At 32.8% G+C, this 25,397-nt stretch overlaps 1 protein-coding gene across 12 annotated transcripts in view; it reads left to right on the top strand.

Moving 5' to 3' along the window:
- The window catches only part of LOC105222035 (pneumococcal serine-rich repeat protein), a 153,156-nt gene that overhangs the window by 58,362 nt on the left and 69,397 nt on the right, over positions 1 to 25,397 (top strand). For 11 of the 12 annotated variants that reach the window (XM_049451902.1, XM_049451906.1, XM_049451922.1 and 8 more), the window contains exon 3: positions 13,461 to 13,504. The exons of the other annotated variant lie outside the window; for it this stretch is intronic. The gene's annotated coding sequence lies outside the window, so the exon portion shown is untranslated. The remainder of the gene's footprint in view (positions 1 to 13,460; positions 13,505 to 25,397) is intronic. 12 annotated transcript variants of the gene reach the window in all.

The following is a 25,397-nucleotide window of genomic DNA, read 5'->3' as shown; positions in this document are numbered from 1 at the left end:
TCAACTTGGCAGAATTTCTTACGCTGCAACAACAATAACTTTTCACCATTCTTACGAGCAGTTATACCTATTTCTATGGCATTTAAGTACGAACAAAAACTGCTGGCATAAAGCATGGTGGCATGGTCGAGTATTCATATATTTAGATATCATAATGGATATCATTCCCTGGCTTAAAATTTATTATTATTATTTTTTTATTATTAGAAATCTTTTGATACCTAAACTTAGGCCACTATTTCACATTCCTAATCGGAAGAGGTAAGACCCGATTATACCGCCATACCACAATCCATATCAAACGGTGTACTACTATGAGAAAAAACTTTGCTTATAATTTTAAACTTTTAATTTCATCTTCAAACGCTGGGCCGTCCTCCTCAAAGTAATCTCTCTTAACCCCACTTGTGACGAAAATTTGGCGAAAAACTCACGAAGAATGCTGTGTGCGACAGTGTATTTTCGTGGTGCAAAAACCAACGGTTATGGGCCCGTAATTCTGAACCTTTTTTCAAATAGCGACGCATAGCACTCAAATAGTACCACTTAGTGACATTTTGGCCGGTCGGAAGGACTTCGGAGTGCACCGTGCTTCGTTAATCGAAGAACTATCAACATTAACTTTCCGCTTCGGGTCGCCTTTGCAGCGATATTCGGCCAATTGATCATCCTATTCCGGGTCAAAATCATAGATCCAAGATTCATCGTCAGGATTAATATTTTTCATGACATCCTAGTAGTCGACACTATTTTTCGAAAAAAAAAAATATAATTTTGAAACCAATCGCGCTTTCACTTTTCTCAGGCCTAAATGAATTTTCAAATTGGTTTTCACTGATTCTTCCGATATTCCAATGTTGACAGTAAGATCTCTGACCCTTAATCGTCGATTCTCAAGCATCAATTCATATATTTTTTAGACATGTTGATCATCAGTTGATATAGTTGGCCGTCCTGGACGCGGTTCGTCAAAAAGGTGTTCTCGCCCATCTTTGAATAATTTTTACAAATCAAAAACATTTGCTCGAGACAAAAAATTATCCCCGAAGACCTTCTTCAACATTCTGAACGCTTCGGAAGCAGAAATTTAATTCCACACACAAAAGATAAAACAACTTCTTTGTTGAATAATATCATCATAAAAATCGCCGAATGCCCTTTTGCCAACCTAAAAAAATATTTCTGCGAATGGGCTTTTGCGCGAAATTGTAATTGAAGAATTTTTTTTCTCACAATAAAAATAGCTTTTTCTTAACCACACGAGGATTTGACTCATCTCAATAGGGAGAATTTTGTTTGTATGCGAAGCCATTAAACTATTATTGACCCTCGTCTGACAGATGAATTTTCGAAGTGAAAAGCTATTACGGTAGCCACCGGCATAAATCCGTGAACAAATACCTGTATGGAAGTAAAGAGCTGTCAACATGCTGTCATCCTGATTGGTGAACATTGTAGAATTAAATATACTTTATATTATTTTCAAGGTTAATATTTGTTCAAAATAGGTTCCACCTATCACATTGATTATAACTGTTGAAATGTTATTTAAATATAAAGTTATTTTATTTTTGGGACACACTTTCGTGATAATCCTCACAAATCACTCATTTGCAAAGAAAGCGTCATAACTCCAAAAAATTAAAAGCAGAGATAAAGGTATTTCATAATTTTAATTTTAATAGGTTTTTCAAGAATGATAACTATTTGAAATGAAGCTGTGTAGCAGATAAATAACTGTTAGAGTAAAGCACTTTCACACTAACCGAAAAAGTCACAGTGACTTAAGAGATTTTTATACTTGTATTCTTCTACTTTCACATAGCAAAAAACAACTTTATTTTAATAAAATAAGTTAGTCAAATTGTAGAAGATAAATATCAGTACTAAACGTGGCATTCTATACGCCTACTGTGACAAGCACATACTGTACAATTCTTTAATTTTTACCTAAACACATCCACTTATGTACTATATATTTGCTTATTCCTGTTAAACTCTTCTTGTCCAAAAATTAACTAAAAAATGTTTCTCATTTACTTTGCACTTCGCAGCAGTATGCTCGTCAATAAAGATATTTATCTGCAGCAACGGTTTAGCTCGTAAAATGTTGCAATAAAACTGTAAGATAAGGCAACCACGAAATTGCCAAGCACAGAACATAATAAAAGCAGCAGCAGAATTTCTTTATTTGGACTGACTGTCCGCACATGCCAAACTGAATATCAAATTAAGAAAACGCATATAAGTTCAATGTGGTAATAAAAAATTTGGTCTTCACAAGCTTTTTAATGTTCTTACATTTCATTTTTAATAGCTTTTGCTTAGCTAAGCAACTATGTGTATACTTATGCAAGCATGCATGTGTTCTCTTAAGATCTTGCGATAAGTTTCTTGTGATACTGAGTTTTGTAAAATTAGTCAACGGTTGTCGGTTAAATTAAAATTTCATTATCGCCGATTTTAATGCTCAAAATTTTTTGCTATTAATTTAGAGGTTGATAAGCAATGCATAGAGCTGTCTGTATACTTCTTCCCTCAACTTCTTGTATCTTGTGAGAGCATAAGAATTATCTAAGGAATTACCCGAAAGATTTCTAAGCTATAGATTAGCAGTGGCATATTCAATCGGATTCTTATGCACTTATCTTTCTTTGTCGAATGTTGTATAGTAAGTACTTGCATTGTTGGATTATTGATTTGTAGCTGGTAACTGATCTTACACCTTGCCTGATCTTATAATCTTTGGTTCGCTAAGCGATTCTTATTCTTCTACTTACCCGTCGTAAAAAATGCTTGACAACGTAGCTGAGAGCCTTACATAATTCAAATGCATTGTTGCTGGTGACAAGGATAGGGTTTGTGAATAACATTTAGAAATTTTCCAAAAATCCAGTGAATGGCGCTCCACATCATAGCCAATATCGCAAAAACCAAAACTCGCTGAAGATTCTGAAGGCCATACCAACCGAGGCCTATAACGTGTGCACGGAAAATTGGAGTAATCGTTGGCTTAGTACGTCAAAATGTTGCCCGGGGCAAATTTAGGAGATTTTAACAGCTTTAGTCTTCTAACGATTGGCAGCTTATGGAAAGTTAGTTTTGGTGTACTAAAAGAAAAAAATCAGTATCTTTTTCAATATTTTGAAAAAAAAAAAAAAAAAATTGATAATATTTTATTACAAACTTTTTATATTGCTGCGGACAAAACTTTAGGCTGTCACTATTGGCACAAAGAAATTCTGAAATTTTTCTCCTTTCTTCACAAAAAATAGTTTTAAGCGTGGGCAAAAAACCTCGAAACTTTGCCAAAAAAGTCATTCGAGAAAAGGACACCAAAAGAAATTGGCAACGTAGCTGAAGGCCTTACATAATTAAAAGCATCATATAAAGACTAGAGTTATGAAAGGTGTTTTAGTTAAATCCTTAACTTAAAAGACGAAGGAATAAAAACTGAAAATTGGATTTTTGGGCGACATTGTTACTTAAAAATGAAAAAATGAGTAGGAAAATGCATCAAAAATTTTTGTCAATAGTTTTGAAGCAAAAAAAACAGCTTTCGTCTTCCTACTCCAGGTGACAAAACCAATTGTATTTTTACTAGACCTGCGTAAAAAATTGAAATAATCGGTTCGAGACATTCTCGAGAATCTTGTACCATATTAATTCCTCAGGTTAGAACATATTTTTAATATTCTCATCATAAACGCGTTTAAAGATTTATTTGCTTAGCAAATTGCTTCATACACATTTCTACAATTTGCTTATAAGAGGTAGATCTTTTTTCTCCGAAACTATTCATAGTCGGCTTTCAAACTCAATGAAATTTAGACTTTTTCGAAACACTCTTTGTACCGAGTTTAATGAAGACAAAAAACTCCGGGATCAATAGATGGGAACCCGTAAATTCTTTGCGGAACCTCTTAAGGAATGTTGGGAAGATTGCCCTGGAGGTGTTAAAAAGCATTTCAGACTTCCTGACTATTGCAGTGTCCTTCAAGCCAAGGTTGTAGCCATTAAGGGAGAAGTAGATTTCGAGACTTTGGACCTTCTTCAGAGATAGTGACTATTCACTCAGCTAGCAGAGGCGCAGTACATGTAGCTAATTTATAAGTTGCGTTCAGGGTTTGTCATAAATCCCACTGTCAATAGGTCTTACGATTTCGGTGCCGGGCATAAGCGGAACAAGGAAATTTTTTTTCTATAGCTAATGGCTCTTAAAAGCACCTAGAACCGCTTTTCTCTGAAAAATGGCATGCTTATAAAAGGTTCAGATCTTGCCAGATGCTCTCTCAGTCCTGCTTGGAAGAATATAATGAAAGTTAGTCACTTCTTTCTTAAATGGCCGCCGTGTGGGAGGTAAAGGTTTAAACAGTTTTGGATAGAAAAAGTCAGTAAATATGCTCACGGAACTAGCGGGGGTTGAAATTTGCTAACTTTAGCTGGCTGCCAAGCGTTTTGAAACTTACGTATGGAAGCAATTTCTTTACCACTATACTCTTAAATTTTTTTCGGTCTTTTTCGTTCGTTCAGACTTTGGCTGATTACTGTGATTATGAAAACAAAAACCGCCAGATTTCAATACAGTTGGTTAAAATAATACCGCGACAAGTTTGGGTCCAGTTTCAATTTTGAAAAACTAAAATAATCATTTATTTCAAATATATGTAGTGTTTTTTCATGAAATTCATGTCCAAAAACGGCATATCATTTTTCATCGCTCGAATTCAAGAATTTTCTGAGTCTACATTACGCCCAATAAATATTACAAAATCGATTGAATTAATTCTAAAAGAAATGAAAAGAGACGCCAGCTGTTTCTTAAACTAGTTTTTTTTTTTAACTTAAATTTAACAAGAAAAAGATTGTTTTTAAGAATTCATGATCCTAAAAGGTCTTCCATTATATAAGTATGTTAAATCGCCAGAACATACGAAAGAGAGCTAAAATCTTTTGAATACACTTGATTATATCAAAAAACAAGCACAATTTTTCAATACGTATGTAGCATATTAATACGAGCACCGTATGCAACTCCTCAACTCATCAACATGTTTTTTTAATCTACAGTATTTTCATATTACTTATAAATAACAGCGCTTCCACATATCATAAACTATCCTATTTAGGTTAAGCACCCATTAAGCGGTTAGATACCAATTTTCCACAACTCCAGCTAATACCAGTTATACTAGCGAATAATTTTACATTAGATACTAAATTAAATACTCATAGTAAATAAAGAAAAAAAATTAGAAATTTCTTAGTAAAAATTGCAATTTTACGCTTCGACTTACTTAGCTGTGACGAAGCACATCTTGAAAAAAAAGCATTTAATTTCACCATAAAGAAAATAGCTTTTTTAAAATGCCGTTATAAGTGGGCTTTGGCGGACCCTTTGGTGGGTCAAATGTGTTAAGTATGTGTAAAAATTATATTTGTGTATAACTATTAAGTATGTTGTTGTTCTAGTGTAGGTATTTATATAAATATGTATATATGGAGGCCAGTCATGCTTGTGCATAATTTAATCGCTATAAGCTAACTGTTAATATAATTTAATGTGCAATTTTCGCTAGTAAAGTAATAAAAAAGCACAAGCATGGCGGAAAAAATTAAGAGAATTAGTGAAATTAAAATAACAAAAAAAATATTTTTGTTTTTGATATTCACTGCTGCCAGGTAAATGAGACGCTGGCATTGTAGGTATACCTTGAGGAGGTTATATTTTGTCACGTAGTTTGTGACAACCAGAAGGAAAAAACAGAGATCCTACAAAGTCTATGTATGTATATATGTACATACATATGTATTAGTGTTCAGCGTGACGAGCTTTCCGTCTGTCTATCACTAACTCTACTCTGTATATCTGTAAAAATTAACTTTGTTTGGCAAACTTTTTTATTTGACAGGATATTTGAACAAAATTTGGCACAAATTATTTTCAAAAACAACGCTACAATTTCCGAGTATATTGTTCCAATCGGACCACTATAACATATAGCTGTCATACAAACTGATGCAACAAAATCATATTCTTGTATGGAAAACTTTTTTATTTGATAAGATATGTTCATGAAACTTGGTGTGGGTTATGACCTAAAAGAATAATGCAATCTGCGCAAAAATTGTTCAGATCGGACTACTATAGATTTTGGCTGCCATACAAACTGATCGATCTAACTCAAGTGCTTATATGGAAAACCTTTTAATTTGATAAAATATATTCACGAAATTTGGCCTAACTAATTTTCGAAGGCATTACTATAATCTCCGAAAAAATTATTTAGATCAGACTACTATAGCTTATAGCTACCATACAAACTGATAAATCAAAATAAGGTTCTTGTATGGAAAACTTATTTATTTGACAAGATATCTTCACAAATTCCAGTATGGACTATTTTCCAATATAACGCTACAATCTTCGAACATATTGTCTAAATCGGACCATTGTAGCATACACCTGCCATACAAACTGAGTGATCGGAGTCAAGTTCTTGTATGAAAAACTCTTCCATTTGATGAGATATCTTCATGAAACTTGGCACGGATTATGACCTAAAACAATAATGTAATATCCGAAAAAATTGTACCGATCGGATCATTATAGCTTATAGCTGCCCTACAAACTGAGCGATCTTAATCAAGTTAAAGATCGTTTTCTACCCTTTTATGCTATAAGAAATACCCCTGTGCGGGGTATAACAGCTTTCAACCGAAGTTAACATTTTAATGTTTGAAATTCATATACATACATATTTTTTATATTTGTTTACATCTATATATATAAAAGAAAGTTGATGTTAGTTACACCATTTATAACTCAAGAACTGCTGAACCGATTTGGCTGAAAATTGGTGGAGAGGTAGCTTAGAACAAGGGTAAGGACATAGGATACCTTTTATCTCTTTACTTCAAAATTTAATACAACTCATAAATACAAAAATTATATTTTAAATCATAAGCATTTTTTCAAAATTTATCATTGTAGGAATCATTTGAATATATACGTACAATTTTAAACAGAGTCCTCTCAAAAATAATACAATTGCTAAATATGTGGAATAGAAGAAAAGAACTACAACCAAATACGCAGTGAATTAGATTATAACTGGCTCAGCAATCAGTTGTTGCGTATGTATTATACCACGTGCATCACGAAAGACTGATGTCATAACCTTTCCCGTCGCCTTTTTCGTTTTTCCACGCCTGAGAACCGGTTCATCAGGTTCATCATATGCAGTCCACTACAATGACTGTCAATTGGACTCCAGTGGGAAATGATGGAGCTATGTTTCTATCACTGACGAAAAATTTCGGCTTTATTCCGTTTAGAGAGCACTAATACACTTGTCAGAATCAGTTATTCGTTGTTTTTGTTGGATTATGAACTTGCGAGGCACCTAATTTGCTCATTTCGCCTGTTTTCAGCTTAGCAAATATCTTTTCAACGGTGGATTTCCTGAGCCCAAATTCAACAGTGTTTTCCCCAAAAAGCCGAATGATTTATTAACACACGAAATGCTTTCTGATCCATTTTTTGTAAACTAACACAAGTTGCTTCACAAAATATTATATCCCATTAACTAATAGTTATAATCCAAATAATAGAAATCATATAGATGGTAGTAGTATTATCTATGTATCAGCCACAGTGAAGCGTGGACGGGTCCTCTAGTATAATATATAAGCAGTTAAACTTATATACAAGTAGTGTTTATATATTCTACCCATTAAATAAAAACAAATGGCAAAAAAACTAAAAAAAGTACCTTCGCGGCAATTTTCCCAAAATTCGTTATTAACAACAAATTATGACAGACAAAACCAAACATCACACATATTCTCAGCATATTATAATGATTCGTCAAGCTCAATTGTATATGCGCTTTGTTTTGACTGTCAGTCAGCTGTTGTGTCAGTTGGCCGCAGACGGTTGCCTGTGGCGCAGAATGCCAGTTGTGACGATTTGTTTGACAGTTAGACCAACATGAATGCATATGTAGATAATTATGCATATAGTCATATGAAGTATACATATATACTTGTATGTGTATGCGCTGAAGCGTTGAAGCTGCAACATTATAAATTTACTTTAATCAACAATATTAACGCCGCAGCAATTACGCGGCCAAAGAGCAAGTTCGAAACTACCATAGCTTGTAGCTGCTCATAAAATATATATATATGTACTTTGTTTCTGTTTTATGTTGTTTTGAGTTGCGTTATTTTGCTTGTGTTCGTTCGATCAGTCATCACCAGAACACTAAGAGTTACTTAAAAACTCTTCGGGCAATAATTTTTGTGGCAAATTTAACTTCAACGCGCCAACAACTCATCATAATTATCTACACATAATCAAGTTTACAGTGTGTAATAAAAAGAAGCACAGCTTGTCGGTCAGTTGTGCAGACATAAGTATGCACACGTACACACATGAGGTAAAAAAAATTGTAGAGAAAATATTAACTTCGGTTTGCTATTATACCCTTAACAGGGCAGTTTGTATGTTAGCTATATGCCATAGTACTTCGATTTGAACAATTTCTTTGGAGATTACATTATTATTTTAGGTCATAATCTGTGCCAAGTTTCATGAAGATATGCCACCAAGTAAAAGAGTTTTCTATAGAAACACTTGATACCAATCATTCAGTTTGTATGGCAGCCATATGTTATAGTGATCCGATCTGCACAATTTTTTCGGAGATTACATCACTGCATTAGGTAATAATTCACACAAAATTTCTAGAAAATATCTCTTCAAATAAAAAAGTTTTCCATATAAGCATTTGATTCCGATCATTCAGTTTGTATGGCAACCATATGCTATAGTGATCCGTTCTGAACAATTTCTTCGGATATTACATCCTTGCTTGGGGCAGTAATTCTCACCAAATTTCTAAAAAATTTCTCATCAAATAAAAAAGTTTTCCATATAGGCATTTGATTCCGATCATTCAGTTTCTATGGCAACCATATGCTACAGTTATCTGATCTGTGCAATTTCTTCAGAGATTACATCACTGCCTTAGAAAATAATCCATGCTAATTTTTTGGAAGATATCTCAACAAATAAAAGAGTTTTCCATACAAGCTCTTGATTCCGATCATTCAGTTTGTATGACAGCCATATGCTATTGTGATCCGTTTTACACAATTTCGTCGGAGATTACATCTCTGCTTTAGATAATAAACTATACCAAATTTCTGCAAGATATTCTAACAAATAAAAGAGCTTTCGAATATTTCTTTCTGTGTCTTACAAACTGTATGCCCCTGTTCAGGGTATAAATATTAAGCCGCGTTAAAACAACTCGAAAACACTACAGCAAGAAACAAACGCATAGTTGTATGAAGCTCAAGTTGTAACACAGTCACATAAACATACATACAAACACACACACGCTTACCACCGTGTCGCATGCCGCATTTGATTGTCTTCATAAAATAAGCCACTAAAACGTGTAGCACTCTGTTTTTTCGACGTTTGCTTGCTTTGTTGCTTTTCATTTTCCATTTTATTTTTTCATTTCGGCTAGCAAATTTGGACGCTTCTAACGCTTTTCATCTGTTTCACATACATTCATATATACGTACGTCTGCAGGCTTATATAACAGCCTCAGCCTTACATAAAGCGCAATAAACACATGTTATTTTGTTTTGTGGTGTTGTAAATTTTCAACATAACGGTTACTTAATGCGAGAAAATTGTCTTTAGCTACAAGTTCCACAAATTTGCTAACACATGTTTATATGTTTGTGTATATGTGCCATGTCTGTCGGCATATAAGAACAAAGAACTATGAGAATGTAATTTCGGTGAAATTTTCTTTGAAGTTAACACCTTTCAGCATAACGTTACATAACATGGCTTTCATAAATTTTAATGACTTTTAGAATCTTGTTATGACGTTTTTAAAAAAACAATAAGTGGAATATGATACTAGGAAAAAAATGTCTTTTTTTACTAATAAAAAAAAAATATTTTGCATGAATTGCATTATTATTTAGCCTCCCATATGAAAGATTAAATCCTGATTATAGCATTACAGATTGCACTCCTTTAATATTGTGTGCTTAGCTTATTACCCCAATCGATGACGATGGAGCAGACGTTCCATTGCCCGATCATGAAGAAGTTCGAATAGCAATTGCCCGCCTGAAAAACAACAAAGCGGCAGGGGCCGATGGATTGCCGGCCGAGCTATTCAAACACGGCGGCGAAGAACTGATAAGGAGCATGCATCAGCTTCTTTGTAAAATATGGTCGGACGAAAGCATGCCCAACGATTGGAATCTAACTGTGGTCTGTCTAATCCATAAAAAAGGAGACCCCACAATCTGCGCCAACTACCGTGGGATAAGCCTCCTCAACATCGCATATAAGGTTCTGTCGAGCGTACTGTGTGAGAGATTAAAGCCCACCGTCAACAAACTGATTGGACCTTATCAGTGTGGCTTCAGACCTGGTAAATCAACAACCGACCAGATATTCACCATGCGCCAAATCTTGGAAAAGACCCGTGAAAGGAGAATCGACACTCACCACCTATTCGTCGATTTCAAAGCTGCTTTCGACAGCACGAAAAGGAGCTGCCTTTATGCCGCGATGTCTGAATTTGGTATCCCCGCAAAACTAATACGGCTGTGTAAACTGACGTTGAGCAACACGAAAAGCTCCGTCAGGATCGGGAAGAACCTCTCCGAGCCGTTCGATACCAGACAAGGCGACTCCCTATCGTGCGATTTCTTCAATCTGCTGCTGGAGAAAATAGTTCGAGCTGCAGAACTTAATCGAGCAGGTACAATCTTTTATAAGAGTGTACAGCTGCTGGCGTATGCCGATGATATTGATATCATCGGTCTCAACACCCGCGCCGTTAGTTCTGCTTTCTCCAGACTGAACAAGGAAGCAACGCAAATGGGTCTGGCAGTGAACGAGGGCAAGACGAAATATCTCCTGTCATCAAACAAACAGTCGTCGCTCTCGCGACTTGGCACTCACGTCACTGTTGACAGTCATAACTTTGAAGTTGTAGATAATTTCGTCTATCTTGGAACCAGCGTAAACACCACCAACAATGTCAGCCTAGAAATCCAACGCAGGATAACTCTTGCCAACAGGTGCTACTTCGGACTAAGTAGGCAATTGAGAAGCAAAGTCCTCTCCCGACAAACAAAAACCAAACTCTATAAGTCACTCATAATTCCCGTCCTGCTTTATGGTGCAGAGGCCTGGACGATGTCAACAACAGATGAGTCGACGTTGCGAGTTTTCGAGAGAAAAGTTCTGCGAAAGATTTATGGTCCTTTGCGCGTTGGCCACGGCGAATATCGCATACGATGGAACGATGAGCTGTACGAGATATACGACGACATTGACATAGTTCAGCGAATTAAAAGACAGCGGCTACGCTGGCTAGGTCATGTTGTCCAGATGGACGAAAACACTCCAGCTCTGAAAGTATTCGACGCAGTACCCGCCGCGGGAAGCAGAGGAAGAGGAAGACCTCCACTCCGTTGGAAGGACCAAGTGGAGAAGGACCTGGCTTCGCTTGGAATATCCAATTGGCGCCACGTTGCGAAAAGAAGAAACGACTGGCGCGCGGTTATTAACTCGGCTATAATCGCATAAGCGGTGTCTACGCCAATTAAGAAGAAGAAGCTTAGCTTATTATTTATACAACAATTTCTGGTAGTTTTCTAGTCTAAAGAACTACATTACGAGTACTTTTTGATGAAATTTGAAAAGAACGCAGAATAAATTAAAAAAAAAATGAAGATAAATATATTTTCATAAAATTATGCGTTCTTAAATTATATTACATATGTATATAAAAAGGGCTAGTCCTTGTCATTACGATTTCTGCCCTTATGGTTATAACAAAAAGTGAAGAATTGGGGATCCTTGTATAGAAAAAGTGTCGCTACCGTATGAACCATAAAAAGTAAATAAGGAATTTCAAAAAATGGTGACTACTGCAAAATGAAACCAAAATAAAATAAATTTTTTTTTCAATTTTTTTTTTTAATCATACAGTTTTATGCCTAATTGCAACTATATCGACGTATTAGAACTGAAGATATTTTGAAGACCGTTTCGAAAAAAGAAATAAAAAATTCCGAAAAAAATGGTTTCACATATTTGGTCGACGCGACCCTAAAATAGCCCTATCTTTAAATTTGAAATTGGAAATATTTTTTGAAATATAATTTGGAATATCTTAGTTATTGATTGTTAGAAGATTTTTAAAAATTTCTGGGCTTTAATACCAATTTAATTGCAAAATTACTATCTCTATATACACATATCAATTTACTATGACTTCAAAGCAACTTTCGACGTAAATTTATAAGAAATTTTAATTATAGCGAAAATTTATCATCATTTGTTGTTTTCAAGTAAGTGGGGCCCCCTGGCCATATATTATTACGGTTGGTTATACTACAGAAAATGTTCACCATGGAAAACAGCACATTTCACGTCAAGATCTTAAATTGAAAGCGACCAGAATAAAACTTGTGCAAGAATTGAAGCCATTGAAGTGCAAGAATTGAAGCCTTATGGACTCTTTGAAAGTTCCAAGAAAATTTGACGTGTTGGAGCCAAATTTTGTTCAGTGATGAGGTCTATTTCTGGCACAATGGGTATGTAAAAATTGCCACATTTAAGACGAAGGGCAACCTGAAGAGATTCAAAAGCTGTCATTTAATCCGGAAAAAACGGATGAATTTTGTGGATTGTGGGTCGATGGAATCATCGGTCCATGTTTCTTCATGAATGAAGATGTAACCTTCAGAATGTAACCGTCAACGGCGATCGTTATAATACCGACTATTTGATGCGTGAATTAGTCTCGGCGACACTTGGTTTCTACAAGACAGCGCCACTTCACAAACCTCGCATCAATCAATGGATTTATTGAAAGAACACTTCGTTTAGCATGATTTGGGCCGACGATTGGCCACCATTTCTGTGAGGAATGTGTGTATGTAAAGTGTAAAGTCTATGGGGACAATGCCACTCCGATTGAGGCCTTGAAATAAAACATCATGCATGCGATTCGGCAGTTACCAGTCGAAGCGCTCGCACAAGTCATCGAAAATTGGACTCAATGCAAGGACCATATGAGACGTAACCGCGGCAAACAATGGAAGAAGATAATTTTAAAAAAAGAAAATTTATTTTGAATAATAATAAACATTCCACATTAAATATAAAATTTCTGTGCTTTTCTTTAAAATTGTAGGAAACCTACGTCCCTATGCGGCAGAGTAAAAAGTATCATATTGTAGATGTTTTTTTTTTTCTCGCGGATTTCTAAAAGGAATATATGATGGTGGAAATTTCGTCATGCTGGTCAATATAGTTTTTTTTTTACTTTATTTAAAAGTCGTTGTTCATTGTTTGACAAAAATATAAACACTAAATTTTCTTTTCTATTTTTTTCAGAACAAATTTTGTTGAAGCATTGAAAGAGCTTCTCTATAGAAAAGGTGGGTTAATTTTTGTGGTAAAATTCTGAAAGTTTTCGGCTTTTTTATAAATTTAAAATTAATTTACTTAAACAATAAATGTTTCATAAAAAAAACAATAATATATACAAAACATAAAAATTAAAAAAAAAATTATTAATATATTAAAAAATATATATTTTAATATCTAGTCGAAGTGAAAATCCTGTTGCACATTAAAATTTGTTATTTAACTTTTAAAACCTTTTTAAACTTATGCATTTTGATTATATTAGAGTTTCCTCGGGTAAATTGTTTGGAAAATTTTGTACTCAACAAGAATCAGTGATGTAAAAAGTTTGCCTGTTCAGTTCATAAGCTATAGCATTTTTAATAAAACACAACTTTTTTACATTATTTAGATGGGAAACCTTGAATGCGCAGTGACCGATTTTAAAATGAGGCAAAAAACCTTGCCTTGCAGTGTCTGTATACAGAATCATTTTAGCCCACAAATTCCTTTTATTATCTTTTTGGTTCGTTCAATTACGTATTATAGGGAATATTTTTTACATCTCAAAAGAAGAAATTGAGCCTTCTTCCTGAACAAATATTTGCATTAATTAAGTTATTTTGAGAGCTTTGTTATTGCTGGATATAATTTGTAGACAATGTGTCTTATTTATCCTTTCTGAATTGCTTTCAAAGGAAGCTGTATAAAATATTGGATCCCTTCCATTATTTTTGATAATAACTCGATCTCCGGCGCCGCCAACCGTATCAAATTAATGCATTGATCAGCGCCCTAAATATGCCAAGCAATTTCCAGTACCAATTGTATGTGTAGAATGGACTCACTAATCACCTAAGTAGGGTTCGAGGACCATCTAAAACTTCTGCAGTACTTTGAATACAGTTCCCGGTTGCAATGAAACTCCACATCTACTGATAAAGTGTCAGTTTGTCCCACATTCGGGTTTAAGCCACAACCACCGCGATATTCCCCGAGGGGCCGATCACTACGTCAAATTTTTATACAAAACATTTTTTCACAAATTTTATGATGGATAATTGTATCAGGAACCAAAAATTATAAATTCTAAAGTAAAGGGGCTTATAAAATTTCATACGGTGTATATACCACTTAGTATATCCATAAAAAACTTGTCTACTCACATATAAAAAAAACGCTTTTAATATGCTAATAACTGCTTAAAGAAACCCCCCATAACAGCTGTCTTGATTTTTTATATAAACGGCAATACCAGTTTTGCAGTGATTTAACGGTAAATGTCATGACAGCACAGGTAAATTACAATATTATATGCTTGTGTGCGTGTATTATAAAACGGCTGACTCACCTATTTGCATACTGGCTTAATAGACACATCATTTCATTGGGAGCAGCAACAGCATTTCTTTTCTGAAAAAAAAAGAACAACAAAAGCGTAAAAATATATCAGACGTGTGACTGTGTTGATTTACATATTGTTACGAAATTAAATAAAACATGTGCAAATATATATGTATTTATACATGTACATATATGTATGTATATATATATAAAAGCGTGTTTGTATACATTTCCTCAAGCGTCAGGCTGCCAAAGCCGCAACTTTGAATGATTGAAAGAATTCTTGTTGAGCAAAGTTGATTAAAATTTCAAATAAGGCAAAACATGATTGAGGCGTAAATGTCAAGCAGGCATACTGTGCGTTAGACGTATGTACATATGAATGTAGATTAGCATATTCATTTGGGACTAATGAGTTGGTGAGTTTATTTGAGAACAGGGAATGGTTTTAATAAGAGTGGTTGGGCTTGTGGCAAAAAAATTTAATGATTTGTTTGGTTTTAATAGTAGATTGTTGTGTTTTATGTTAATTTATGTCTATTTATAATAAGGAAAGATAAACTTAGATAAAAGAAATATGTAAAGTGAAAGGCAATAAATCAAATTAAACACACACAAATAAACAAAGTTAAGATTTACAATGTAATATTGTAAATAAATTAACTGTGAGCTTTCTATATAATATTGATTTGAAGGAGACCATTGATCCCAAATTAAAAATAAAATTTAAATTTATATTATAATTTTTTTTTTGTAATTAAATTTATAGTTTTTATATATTTATGTACATATATATTATTTACTTTTTTTCGGATAAGGAGTTGATAATTGTCTTCCGTATCATAAGTGTTGTCGTCACCGTCACAGCAACGGTATGTGCCACTTGCAGGTCACTAAAAACTCCCCCTCTAAGGAATCGTCGCCCATCCTGGACCAGCTTTGTTGTTAGCTGCTTTGAGTCAGGGTTTAAGTAGCCTTTCCTAGAGCTTTCTCGCTGTGTCAAGCATGCATAGTATACGGTAAGCTTATGGCAAGTTGGGATCTCCTTTTACCTTACTGATTAGCAGGCGTTGTACATAACGGGTGATTTTTTTGAGGTTAGGATTTTCATGCATTAGTATTTGACAGATCACGTGGGATTTCAGACATGGTGTCAAAGAGAAAGATGCTCAGTATGCTTTGACATTTCATCATGAATAGACTTACTAACGAGCAACGCTTGCAAATCATTGAATTTTATTACCAAAATCAGTGTTCGGTTCGAAATGTGTTTCCCGCTTTTTTATCGACAAATTTTGTTCAGCGATGAGGCTCATTTCTGGTTGAATGGCTACGTAAATAAGCAAAATTGCCGCATTTGGGGTGAAGAGCAACCAGAAGCCGTTCAAGAACTGCCCATGCATCCCGAAAAATGCACTGTTTGGTGTGGTTTGTACGCTGGTGGAATCATTGGACCGTATTTTTTTCAAAGATGCTGTTGGACGCAACGTTACGGTGAATGGCGATCGCTATCGTTCGATGCTAACAAACTTTTTGTTGCCAAAAATGGAAGAACTGAACTTGGTTGACATGTGGTTTCAACAAGATGGCGCTACATGCCACACAGCTCGCGATTCTATGGCCATTTTGAGGGAAAACTTCGGACAACAATTCATCTCAAGAAATGGACCCGTAAGTTGGCCACCAAGATCATGCGATTTAACGCCTTTAGACTATTTTTTGTGGGGCTACGTCAAGTCTAAAGTCTACAGAAATAAGCCAGCAACTATTCCAGCTTTGGAAGACAACATTTCCGAAGAAATTCGGGCTATTCCGGCCGAAATGCTCGAAAAAGTTGCCCAAAATTGGACTTTCCGAATGGACCACCTAAGACGCAGCCGCGGTCAACATTTAAATGAAATTATCTTCAAAAAGTAAATGTCATGAACCAATCTAACGTTTCAAATAAAGAACCGATGAGATTTTGCAAATTTTATGCGTTTTTTTTTTTTTTAAAAAAGTTATCAAGCTCTTAAAAAATCACCCTATACATATTCAATGATACTGCCGATCGATCTGTAGTGATTATTTTCAGAATTCCTGCTGGGATTCCGTCCTGGTAAATAAATAAAAAAATACATATAAATGAAATAAAATTAAAACCGATTAAAAATAAATTAAAATTAAATCAAAATAAATTAATATAAAATAAGTGGCTAATAATGTATAAAAAATTGTCAAATTAACTTCTGATTTTATAAACTATGCACTAAAATAACTGCAAATAGCAATAATTGGATTGTCATAGTTTTTTATTATATAAATAGCGAAGGCGAAACTTAATTAACCGGATTTCTTAAGTATTGATATTTATTTCGCTCTCACTTTATTTTATTGCATACTTGAAAGCTTTCAAAGGTTAAAATGATCTTGATTAGTATACTATGGAGGCGTAAAACAGGTTAGAAAATACTGAAATAAATAGGAAAGCCACTTATTATATTAATTAAAGATTATAAATATAATACATGGAGAAATATAACTGTTTTATAACTCTTTTAAAATTTTCGCTTATATCAGCAGCCTTTAAGCTTGTTTGAATAATATTTGGAAATTGGAAAATTTTAATAAAACTTTTTATAAATTTAAGAACTACTATTAAAATGCTAAAATTAGTTAAAAACTGTAGACTCTTTTAAAACTTTTTAGCGTTTTTCTTTAATTTTTAACTTGAATAGGAAATACTAAGTTTGCCATGAAATTTGTAACACCAAGAAGAAAGGTGCCAGACTCTGATGTCCATCTATCTGTCTGTATTTATGTATATCGATCAGTATTTTTATACTTATCGTCTCCTATGCAAAATAACGTAACATCACTTTTCAAAAATTTACAGGCGAAGGAAAAACAATATAATAGAAACCACTCATAGTGAAATATAAATTAGAGTTTTGGTTATAAAGTGGTTATATGTTGGTTATATATTGGTTATATATAGGTTATATATTGGTTATATGTTGGTTATATATTGGTTAGTGTTGGTTATGAATTGGTTATATATTGGTTATATATCGGTTATATGTTGGTTATATATTGGTTATAGCTGACAGTGAAAGCGGAAAAATTTATGCTAATAGTGAATCGTAAGCAATAAACAATTAAATTCAATTTTTTTTTGATAATAGAAACTACTATTTGTCAGAACCGCCGATATATGACGATTATAGGGCAAAAAAGTCATATAGATTGATCGATCAATACGAAGTTCTTGTATGGAAAACTTTTTGTTTGACAAAATATCTTCACGAAATGTGGCATAGCTTATTGTCTAAGATGACTATGCAATCTTCGAAAAATACATGTAGATCTGAGCTCCATAGCACTTAGCTTTCATAAAAACTGACTGCTCAAAATCAAAATCACGATAATTTTATACCCTTTTATGTTACAAGAAATGCATCTGTTGAGTGTATTATGGCTCCGATGCAGCTGAAGTCGGCGCTTTTTCTTGTTTTTTTTTTTTTGTGTGTTGTGTTTGACTGACAAATTTATGCTCTATTTTAGTGATGTCACAAAAGACTTAAGCAACGAACCCGGCGCTGTTGTGCAAACAAAATTCAACGCCGAAATTAGTGATGATAATATAATGTGAGCTGTTAAAGTGCGAATTTTGGCTACAAGACGTTCTAAAATACTAAAGGCATTGCTCTGACTTCTGTAATGAACTTCACGAAGTAGATCATTATTATTACAGATGAAAAAAAAATTTTTTTTTTCCAGAAAATTTAACATTTCATAACAGTTTTCACAACTTCATACATATATTTCAACTTATATGTTATAAAATATCCAATTCTCTGTAGACCTAAAAATTTAACCTACAGTCACATATAATCAACATATCGAGGCATAAATTAGAACGTGTCACCGCCTGCCGTGGCAGCTACTGTACGCCACATTTTAATGAGAGCAAGCGCGACATGCAAACTACCAAGCCAGCATGAGATTGTAAAGCAAACGAAAAAAACAAAAATAAATAAACAAAAACAATATTATTGTGAGCAAGCGCGCAACTGTGCAAAAAGTGTATACTTTTTGTTGTTCTTGTGCATTGACATGGCGTGGCGCGCGTGAAAAATGTCACAAAAATTTTAAATGAATATATCGGTCAGCAAACGCACGATTATTTTACTTATATTTATTCCATTTTTTTTTTTTGTTGTTGTTGGGCTGTTAAATGTAAATTCTGTACACACACATACAAACAAAGAGGCACGCCAGAAAATGTTTATCAGCCTGACTGACGCAGCAGCGTTTAGCGCAATTTGTCTGTTGTAAGTGTGGCAGCCACAGACAGTTCGATAACTGACCTTATGCGCTTTGTTGTTATTGTTGGCAGTTTACATTTTTTCTTTACAAAGCATTATTTCATTTTAAATTATGTAAGTTTTTTTGTGTGTCGACACAGCCGCAATCATTCTGATTGTGTCAACGTCAATCGGGTCGGACGTTTGCGAAATGAATCGCGTGACATGTGTGATGCTGGCGTGACGCCAAAATGATGGAAAGGTAGATAGCTTGGCACATATGTATATGCTTGCTTATAACACATACTGGCTCGCATGTGCTTGAGGGAGTTTGTGTTATTCTTAAAAATGCATTTGACGACGCTTTTAATTAACCGATATTCGTTTTTGTGTTGCTTTCATTGTAATTCTTCGCTAATAATGTTTCCTATAATATATTACCCATTTTTATTTTCCAATTAAAATTATAAAAAGCATAAAAATCTTGCATAACCTCAAAGTTTGAGAGTTCTTCCTTGCGAACAAAATTTCAAATTTATAATAAAATAATATTTCGAAAAATCGTGTTTAGTATACAAGAGCTGTTCGAATTCGAGCAATATTAACAAGTCTGTTCTAAATTCAACTATGACCATTTTGAACTTCGAAAATATTACTCTGAAAATTCGAAAATTTGAGTACCAAAGAAACTATAAATCCAAAATTCGAATATACAATAATTCAAGTCTCAAAAATATGCAGTTCAAAATTTATAAACATTTCGAACTTCGAAAATTTTACTATGAAAATTCGAAATTCGAAATTTTGAGTATCAAGAAACAATAAATTCAAAATTCAAATACACAAAAATTTAATTTAAATTCGAAATTGAAATATAAAATATTCGAACATCGACATGTCAAGTAATAAGGAAAACAAATATTATAATTTCCAAAATCGATCATATTCTATAATAATTGGAAATTCGGTTGTTGAAAATTTGAACATAGAAAATTTTGAATATAAAAAATGAGCTATTCGAACATCAGAAAGTATTCGAAAGTACAAAATTTTAATGTAAACAATACAAAAATCGTAAAATCAACTGATAAGAATTCCATCAATATTCCATTACGAAAATAAAATCATACATATATTGGCCCAAATGATCTTTCTTTCAACGATATTAGCCCAAATTTTAAATAATAAGCCTTTGACTAGAAAAATTTCGAAAAATTTACTATGAAAATTCGAAATTCGAAAATGCGACTACTGAAAAAATGAAAAAATTCAAATACCAAAAATTTTAATTCGAAATATAAATATTCGAAAATCGAACATAGAAATTTTTTTTAAATATTTCGAAAATCGAAAAATTTTTAAATCGAATATTGTAAAGTCGATCATAAAAAATGTTAATATAAGAAATTTTAAATTCATAAATCGAAAAATTAAAAAAAAACTTCCAAATTCGAAATTTGGTTATAGAAAATGTGGATAAAAAGAAAAATGTATGTTTTAACTATCAAATGAAATCTTCAATTATCATATTTTAAGTATCATATTTGCCATAATAATGATTTACAAGTTCATTAAAGCACTGTTTTATTTTGCTTACATCAATAGTAAAAACTTCGACTACAGAAGCTTTGAAAAAATTACTGAGGTAATTCGAAATTCGAAAAATCGAGTAATCGAGAATTTGAGTGTTGGAAAAACCAAGTTTTAAAACTAAAAATTTTATTATTAAATATTTCGATTAAAAATTCAAATAGTAAAAATTTTAAATTCGAAATTCAAAAATTGAAAATTCGAACATAGAAAATTTTATAAAATATTTCGAAAATCGAAACATTCAAACAATTCAAAAATTTTAAAGCGAATATTGTAAATTTGATCATATAAAAAATTAGTGTAAGGAATTTCAAATTCATAAATCGAAAATTTTGAAATTCATAACTTGAGAATTTTAAACAAAAAAAGTTTTAAAGTCGAAATTCGAATATTGATAATTTGGATATAAAAAATGTATGTATGTAGTATCCATTAGATCAGATTTTGAATTGCCCCATTCAAATATACATATATGTAGTAAGTAATAGTAAAAAACTTCTGCAGGAAAACTTTCGAAAAATTTACTGCGTAAATTTGAAATTCGAAATTTAAAGTATTAGAAAACCCAAACTTGAAAATCAAAAATGAAAATAACAGAAATTTAAAATTCGAAATCCTTATATTCGAAATTCGAACATAGAAAATTTCATTAAACATTTCGAAAATCGTAAACTTTAAACAATCAACATTTTTTAGTCGAATATTGTATTTTGAAATTCCTAATTCGAAAAATAAATACAAAAAAGTTTTAATTTCGAAATTCTAATATTAAAAAATTTAAATTCCTAGTTCGAAAAATATATCCAAAAAAGTTTAAAATTCGAAATTTTAATATAAAAAAATGTAATAACTGCATAGAAAGTTTCATTAAATATTTCGAAATTCGAAAACTTCAAACAAGCAAAATTTTTAATCGAATATTGTAATTTATAAATCGAATAAGTACACTAATTTTGCTTTTAGCTTACTAAACAATTCTAATGCGAAAATATCTACGAGTATCACCTTAGGTTTTCAATTATTAATTCTTAAGTAACGACTTGGAATCATATTTATTTGCACATCATTCAGACCTCCATATTTGCTATTATTAGGAACCAAAATCCACCCAAGGGACTTAAATTTTGTTTTGCTGGTGCTCATATATACTTGTTACTTAACATTTATCGAAACTATTCTAATCTTCCACTTATAGCAGTTGTCTTTGCTGCTACCGAAATAATAAATAGTAGTCTCAGTATTTTACGCAAACTATTAACTCTTAAGCGCGCCATATTTGTTGAGACATGTGATGTTAAGTAGGAAATTGTGCTACCAAAAGCAATTTATAAGGCGCTACGTGATCTTTTGTTTAATAACAATATAACAAAATTAACACGCAGCATCAGCACCCACATCTGTGACTGCTGAGGTATTATTATAAATAAGAGCAAAAAAAATAAAAAAAAAATAATAATAATAATATTTGCTATAAACAATTATTTCACGCAACCGCCTGGCAGTGTCACTCAGTCACTCAGGTGTGCGGTTGTTTCGAAAGCCTAATAAATATTATTGAATTTCAATTGCGGAAGATTTCACATGTTTAATTGTCTCACCAAACAAGAGAAAACAAAAGTTGCTGATTTATTTTGGCTACACACTAAATAAATATTTGTTTGCGTGCATGTATGTACATATATTTACATTCAAATATGTGTTAGTAAATATTTATATGTTACCACAATAGATTTGAATTATATTTGTATGCCTCGCTTTTGCGGTCTATTGCTACATACAAATATATGTCTAGTATTTCAAACAATGTTTTTGTTGCTACATATATGTAAGTATATATATTTATATGTATTTCTAGATATATTTGTATTTCTATATATATGTATTTACTATATATATGTATTTGTTGGCAATAGAAAATAATACGTTCGGTGGCTGTAAGTGTCATTGCAACTGCGTGCTGATTTTACCTTTGCGAAGGCGAGTGGGTGTTGCAGGAAATAAATCTGAGCGCGTGCGTGCGTGTGATGGAGGCTTAAATCAAGTGCCATAGAAATTATGTATACAAATATTGTGCAATAAATATACTTATATGGTACAACACCTTTCATGCATGTACAGCAATTGTTTGGCTTGATTGATTTTTGATTATGGCACACTAATCTATTTTTGTTTTTAAGTTTCACAATGCGTGTGGAATTTTTATATACAAAAAATGCGAGATTTCTTTTTGCTGCCATTATTTGTTAATCTCTTTGATATGTAAAAAGTCGATCGATTGAAAGCAATTAAACAGTAGAAATTATTACTTCACTTTCGAAAATTCCAAAATATGCGTGATTTCTAAAGGTGCCTGTAAGCAAAGTAATAGTAATCAGTCCGTTAGAAATAGAAAAAAAAGTTTAGGTATGAAAGCTTATAAATTTTATTATTAATGGTACTTTAAATGATTATTAATGACAAAAGTTGTATTCTTGATCTAATCTTTATCAATGGAAGGGTGGCGTGTGCTACCTCTTTATTATGTATGTAGATCAATGTTCGAAAGATATATAGTTTCCCTAAGTAAGTCGTCCAGAGGGAAAGCAATAGAAGGAGGAACCAAATTAAATTTTTTTCCAGCATTAAAAATGATTTAAGATTCAAATTTTTCTGAGATAGCTGATGGCCGATATTTAAACCGCTAAATTTTCTGAAATTTTTTTTTAATTCTTCAAGTACTTATTCGATACCTCCATATCAATATTTCAATATTTAATTTTATAAATAATTCAGCTATAGCTAATGAGCAATATATAAACTGCTAAATTTTTCAAAAAAATTTCAAAACTCATCATTTTTTTTCAAATATGGGTTTATTCGATATTTCCATATCAATACTTCAAAGTTGAATATATTTTATACATTTATTTAAATTGACTAAAATTTAAAAATATTTTCTTTGGTAACTTTTTTTCCATTTTTTGCTTATTTTACTTATACAGTCTATAATCTTCATCTTCGTCCATGTTTCTTCAACATGTTAACGTTTATTCAAGAAAAACATCTCAAAATATAATTGTAGGATTATTAGTTTTGCCCATCCAAAGCTAAATATTCTCCCATCATTAATGCTTCCTTCTCAAAAGTACTGCGCTGGCTAATTTTTGTTACTTTGCTCTCATATGAACCGTAATCCAGTAAAAGCGTTCTGCATCGACCAAATAAAATAGTAGTTAAAAAGCGCAAAATATGGACTATAATCAGATGAGTCAAAACCTCTCAGCCAGTGTTTTCTGAATAGTAATTGTTTGGCTTCATCGAAAAGCTATGAAAATAGCTTTTGAGCTTTTAATAGGTTACCTAAGAATTCTCTGTTTTTTTTGTGATTTTAAGATCCTTCGAAAAGCCTACTGTTGTGACCATGATTCCATTGAAAAGCTTTGTAAAGAGCTTTCGAGCTTTTAATAAGTTACCTCACTATTCAATCTCTGTCTTTGTGATTTTTTGACCCTTCGAATTACCTACTGTATTGACCACGATTCCATTGAAAAGCTTCATAAAGAGCTTTTGAGCTTTTAGTAGATCACTTAGAAGTCACTCCATCAAAACTCTGTCCTTTTGATTTCTCCGCAAAACTTACTGTTATTACCATTATTCCATTCAAAAGCTTTGTAAAGAGCTTTTGAGCTTTTAATAGGTCACCCAAGAAGTCTCACTATACAATCTCTGTCTTCGTGATTTCCTGACACTCAGAAAAGCTTACTGTTGTGACCATGGATTCATTGAAAAGCTTTGTAAAGAGCTTTCGAGCTTTCGATAGGTCACAAAAAAGGTATCACTATCCAATTTCTATATTTGATTTGCTGACCCTCCAAAAAGCTTCTTGTTGTGATGTGAATTCTATTTAAAAGCTTGAAAGAAAGCTTTTGAGCTTTTAATAGGTCACGAAAATAAGTCTCACTATCCAATTTCTATCTTCTGATTTTCTGACCCACCGAAAATCCTACTATTGTGACCCTGATTCCATTGGAAAGCTTTATTAAGAGCTTTTTTTGAACTTTTAATAGGTCATCGACGAAATCTCACTATCCAATCTCTGTCTATGTAATTTTCGTTTATGATTTTCTGACTCTGCTGACATTGTGGTACCGAAAACTTTTCATTTTAGGAGCGCTATATACGAAATATCACTATTTTTTAATAATACGTCACGTGAACCAAAAACTTGTAACTTCGATTTCTGGAAATATCTTAGCAAGAGCGCTACCTATCGGGAAAACTTTTGATCAACATTTACCTATTGCTGGAGTGAATAAGCGCTACAGCAATCAAATATTTTAACAAGAGCGCCATCTGTCGATGAAGCTTTTGATAGAAATTTTATGTTTTTGTCTCAAATATGAGCCTAACCTTTCTATTTTTTGCTTGAAAAAGGCTTTCCGCCTGGACGCTGACAAAACAACCCGGCCTCCAAAGCTTGTCTTATAATTGTTCGTACATTAACTGGTAATCAAACGTGTTTCTGCGTTTCAAATAATATTAATATTGAAGTCTCCTTTAACAATCAAAATTTCATATGTTTAATAGTAAAATTGGTGTATTACTTTAGTTGATTCTACTTGTATATATTTTATCTGAATTAGTCTTCTCACACATTGTCTGTGCAGAGCAACAAAAGTTTAGTAATGCTTTATAGCCTGATGAATTCAACTTTCTCAATGTG

This window comes from Bactrocera dorsalis, chromosome 1, assembly GCF_023373825.1.
Source record: "Bactrocera dorsalis isolate Fly_Bdor chromosome 1, ASM2337382v1, whole genome shotgun sequence".
NCBI classification, from domain to species: Eukaryota; Metazoa; Arthropoda; class Insecta; order Diptera; family Tephritidae; genus Bactrocera; species Bactrocera dorsalis.
This window is presented reverse-complemented; position numbering and strand designations above follow the sequence as displayed.